Raw genomic sequence first — 5626 nt, forward strand, 5'->3', positions numbered from 1 at the left:
AAGTACCGTCGCAAAAAGTGGTCTTTTGCGACGGCATTTTCAAACCGTCTCAAAAAATGGTCTTTTGCGACGGTGCTGACCCCGTCGCTAATGAATATATCACAAAAAAACATAAAACATTTGCGACGCCTGATATACCGTCGCAAATTTTTTTTTTTGAGACGGGAACATTTGCTGTCACAAAAGTATTGTTAAAGCGGTGTCGTTTTATTTGTTAGGATTCATCATTTGTGACGGTTAAAGTACGCCGTCGCAAAAAATAATGAAATTTTTTCTATCCCGCTCATTTCAAGCCTATTCGTGGTCATGTGTTTCCCTAAAATCCCCAAACCTTTCTGAACCAACCCAAAATCCCTAAAATCTTTAAAACCAAAATCCCCAAAACCATTTTGAAGCAAAATCCCCAAAGCCATATCAACTTTGATTATTGTACAAATTTGTTGATGGCGGAAGCAAAGATCCATGACCTAGACTAATCTGAGTTCTGAAATTGGGAATACCTCCCAATCCATGAACCGCGATGTTTCGGCCGAAGAATAGACCAGGCACAACATCAACGCCATTGGCAGTAAGCTTTCCGATTCGGGCCTCCTCTGAACTTGAATATCGTGAATCGGCAATAGCGTGGGCAAAATGGAACCGGAGGTGAGATTCTGGAGATTCGCGAGGGATAACCGGAGAGGAATGATGTGGTAGCGGAGGGCGGTGATGTAAACAGAGGCCGAAGAAGTCATGTCGAGAGCGAAGAGAGAAGAGTCGGTGGGGACGAAGACGGTGAAGGAAGTTCCGGCGAGGAGATCGAAGTAGAGGTCGGAGGTAGTGAGTTTGTTGCAGAAGAGGTTGTAGCCTCTGGTTCTCAACACCGCCAGCATCGATTCGAGTTCTTGGTCTGGTACAGCGATGATGGTGACGGTGACGGTGGAGAGGAGGAAGAATATGAGGAGGAAGTTTCAAAACCCCCAACTTTTGGTAAATATTTTCCAAATAGTACAACTTTTGTAGTTTGTTATATTGTTATATGTGTTCTGAATTGATAGGGGAAAATGGAACAAATGAATGACCACATAAGAAAACTTAAGCTCTATTTAAAGTGGTTTCAACAAGTTGAAGAAGACCATATCAAGGAAAAGGAAAAGCTATGTAATACATTGGAATCTGCCGAGAGAAAATGCACAGAAACAGGTAAATTTTGCACCTTAAGTTTTTACAAAACTCTAATGAGAAATTAATCTTCTAATGTACCTCATGTTCTTTCAGAGATGGCTATGAAAAAAAATGGAGGTGGACGGGACTCCACCTTGACCAGCATTTGAAATATGTTTGGTAAAAGTAATTCAAGGATAATTTTGTTTGGAGTTGGAAATGCTATTTTTTACCCAGGTATTAGAATTTAGGGTTCATATATATAAAATCTTAAAGTGGACATTTTGATAGGTAGAAATGCACTTTTTTATTTTAATCATTGGTTCCAAGCTATTTTCATCAAAACTTACGATTGATTTCATGCATGTTTAAACACTAAGCACATGTCTACTAAGTATCTAAAGTGTAATGGTACATGTTTGGAAGTGTCTGTGTCTTCACGTATTCGGCATTGTCTTATGTTTGTATTTATTAGTTTGTGATATTGGGTCCATTAATTCACTTTCAAATCTCAAATTGTTGTGTCAATTCTGGTTTGATGTCGTATGCATGTTTGGTTAGGTTATTAGATTTTTGTCCTTTATTAGTTTCAATTCACCTCATAAATTGTTAGGTTGTCAATCATAGAGCTTTGAGTAGTATGATAATTGGTGCTTATCATGTTGCTGTTTTGGGCTGAAGGTGATAGGCAAATATTGAAAGGAAAATGATTTGATGTTTGTTAGGTACAACTTATGTTTGTATGTCATGGGCATGTGGTTAGTGACTTTGTGACAGTGCTTGAAGAAATCAGTTGGTTCTAGTTGAGTTTGCAGTGCTTTTGGTTTCTTTAATAAAATTTAAAGTTTCTTCCCACTTGCCATTGCTTCAAGCTCATTTTGACTTCTTTATCCATTTTTTAAGATTTCATTCACGTAGATTGATTATTCATTTTAAAAAAAAGAAAAGAAGAAAAAACTACTAGAAGGTAGGTTTATATGATTGAATACAAATGGTGGACTAGTGTGGATGCTGAAATTTGATGGATTTGCGGTCCTGTTCTAGATGAAGTCAAATATTGTCTTCATGTTTAAATTGTTGACATCCTTTTTAGACATATTTCAGCAGCTGCAACTTGGAAATTTTGATTTGTATGTGTTTTTTGCTTTTTATTTTTATTTTTAGTAGTACAATATTATATTTATTCATTACTAATCCTGGATACATGTAGATCATACATGGACTACGCTGTCTTTCTTTTCTGTGGTAAGGTTATAATTTCATTTCTGGGTGGAATGATGTATGGCATAAACCATGTTAAAGGTTATGGTGCTTTGTTTGAAGAACATTACTTTACAGTGTTACCTTATTTTAACTGCATGTGTTGAACAGAGTTGGCATGTCTTGAGTTGTTTGAATAATTGAATCTTTGCCTTGAGATATGTATAATTTGGTATTGTAATTAAGGTTTTTATTTTCAATTTATGGCACCGAGTATTTACTGAAGTGTTCTATTTCTATCCTATGAAAGACGTGGAATCCATATCCCCATTTAAGACGAAAAATTATTGGGCAATGTTAAATCTGCAGCCATTTTGGCAGTATCAACAAGCCACCCTCTCACATTGGTGGTGCCCACATTTTGAGAAATGAGGCCGTGTATACAACCATAATGGTTACAAATTAGCAATCTCCAATTATTTTCATGGGTGCTGTATAGAAATCTTTTAGTAGTAATTTGTTCCATCTATATTTGGAGTGGGGGAAGTAAATGTTAGTCCTCCATTTAATACAATCTTATATAGCCGTGGTATGCTCTGTTTGCGTCACTGTGGGAGCTGGTGTATCTTCTTTGTTGTTATTCCTAACTGATAACTCTCTACATCTCTTGTGCTGTTTTAGCAAATTAATTTGTGCTGTAATTTTTCAGCACTTTTCATTTGCCAGGATGGTGAGAGTTAGTGTCCTGAATGATGCTCTCAAGAGCATGTACAATGTAGAGAAGATAGAAAAACGACAGGTCATGATCAGGCCATCCGTAAAAGTGATAACCAAGTTTCTTATTGTCATGCAGAAGCATGGTTTGTCCTCTTGCATAATTCATCTCCATCAATTTTAAAATTTTAGTCTTCTTTCTCATGAAAGTTGAAACAAGTTTGTTTGAAATATGTAAAGATATGTTTATTCGACTTTCAATTGGTGTTGTGGGTTACATTGGAGAGTTTGAGTAGGTTGATGAGCACAGATCTGGAAAAATTGTGGTTGAATTGAATGGAAGGCTGAACAAATGTGGGGTTATTAGTCCTTGTTTTGATGTTGGGGTCAAAGAGATTGAACCTTGGATGGCCAGATTGCTCCCCTCAAGACAGGTTAGCCTTGGAAAATATTTGTTATTTAGTCTATGAATGAGGTGTTCTTGCTCATTGAAATGAAAATTAGAGGCTACAATTACTGGATTTTTTGGAATTGATTGGAGAATTATACTTCGTTCATACCTTTGTGAACCCTTTAAATTTGAGTGATATGCAACATTCACAATGTACACCGTGCCTATATTTTTCTTATGCTTCGTTTGTGATCTCACTGTATAATTTACATTTTGGGTTATGTGATAATGATGGATGCTTAATGATCTTGCAGTTTGGGTACATTGTGCTGACAACATCTACGGGTATTATGGACCATGAAGAAGCTAGGAGAAAGAATGTTGGTGGCAAAGTACTCGGCTTCTTTTATTGAAACTCGTTTCAGAGGATTGTTTTCAGAATTTGTGGTTTAGTGTTATTTTTACCCCTTTTATCCTTGAATTTGTGGGTACATTGAGCAGAAACTACAATATAATGATGCTCTCGAAGATATTGAACCTGAAGAAATTCGTCCAATGGGAAACTATGCTATATCAATAACATGGCTAGATGGATTTACCCAGGTATTGGACCAATTTTATTTCCAAATAACTGTAATCTGCAAGCATTATTCATTAGACAAACACACGATAAGATTTCAACCAAGTGACAAAGTGATTAATTTTACTTTGCGGGATATATGAGTGAAGTTCTAATCATATTTTTCTTTTCCTATAGGCATAATTAAATGAAATTTGGATGGTGATTATATTTTGAACATTCTTAATACATACCAAATGCGCACTAAAAAGATCATTAAGTGTCTTTAATTTTTCCTTTTATGTTGATTTTTAGATGTGGTGTAATTCATCATTCGGCTATATTTACTTATCTGCCAAAAAAAAAAAAATCTGATAAATTATAATTCTAATACATTTATGTAACTTTTACCTCCACGCCCCCCCCCCCTCTTCCCTATTTTGTCAATATTTTGAGGTTTTGTTTATGTTTGGATGAATAAAACACAGTTACTGATTATAGATCTACATAGTAATAGGCTTGTTATGTAACTATTCTGTTATTCCAATTTCAGTGATTTTTTGGGTGCACAGTAGAGCTAGTTAGCATCGAGTAATGCTAAACATGCAGTGTTTTTTTTTTCTCCTCAGGTTAATAGGTACACTGTTGTCATACATGGAAAACCCTAGGAACTATTTTCTACAGATTGACACATAATAGGGCTTGTTGGGTGCAGCTTACTGGAGTTTGTTATACCTTTTTATTTTGAAAATATGGGTGAGAACTACTGCATGCAACTTTTTAAAACTTACCAAGAAATTAGTTTAAATAAGATTTGACAAAAATTATTATTAGAAAGTTACAGAAAGGATGTTTTTAATTTCTGTTTACTAATTATTAATTTTTAACTTATTAAAAGCTATGCCAAACAAAGTGTGCTCAAGAATATTAAAGTTTTTTATTGGTTAAATTATTTTATTTATTTATTTATTTATTTATGTTAAGGAATTTGCAAGATAAGATATTTTGGACTTCCTTAGATATTATCTTTGTAATTATATAGTAGTTAATTTTTTATATTTTTTTGTAATTAAAATATTAACACATAATTATATTGTCATTAATTATTTTTATTTTTTGTTTTCAGATATTTCCCGAGTAGCAGTTTGCTTCTTGCGGAATACAGGCGTGTGAAGATTGCGATTTACTTTTGTTTTTGTTATCCACGGAAGAATCATGAAGGAAACTTTTATTTTTGATTTACGTTATTTTGAATTCTGAACAACATTATGTATTTAAACATTGTGTATGTATTATGCAATATTATGTAGTTGATAATTTTGCTAATGTGTTGTAATGAATGAATGCAAGAATATTTGTATTATGGATGAATTGTTATTTTTGTACTGGATTTTTTATATTATTATGTAATTATTGGTTTCTTTTTTAATTATTTTTCATTTAATACAGGTAATTTTTTATATTTTTAATAATTTTACTGTAGTTTATTTATTTATTTATTTATTTTTGAGACGGCACCACATTGCCGTCGCAAATGATACTGGCAGATTGAGACAAAAGTTTTTTGCGACGGTACTCTTTGCCGTCGCAAATAATCTTTTAGCGACGGCGCATCGTGC

At 34.0% G+C, this 5626-nt stretch overlaps 1 long non-coding RNA gene across 3 annotated transcripts; it reads left to right on the top strand.

The window, feature by feature from the left end:
- The first annotated feature begins 343 nt into the window (after positions 1-343).
- LOC114292628 (uncharacterized) lies at positions 344-5370 on the top strand. Of its 3 annotated transcripts, none has more exons than XR_014356637.1 (5): positions 344-1182; positions 1258-1380; positions 3053-3491; positions 3763-4051; positions 4637-4709. It is a non-coding gene; the product is annotated as an uncharacterized LOC114292628 (long non-coding RNA). The 3 variants fall into 3 exon arrangements; XR_014356635.1 differs by lacking the exon at positions 4637-4709 and adding an exon at positions 5134-5370 and having other exon boundaries at positions 345-1182; XR_014356636.1 differs by lacking the exon at positions 4637-4709 and adding an exon at positions 5134-5370 and having other exon boundaries at positions 347-1182; positions 3070-3491.
- Positions 5371-5626: the final 256 nt, after the last annotated feature.

Source organism: Camellia sinensis, chromosome 15, assembly GCF_055761805.1.
Source record: "Camellia sinensis isolate YWXY chromosome 15, ASM5576180v1, whole genome shotgun sequence".
NCBI lineage: Eukaryota > Viridiplantae > Streptophyta > Magnoliopsida > Ericales > Theaceae > Camellia > Camellia sinensis.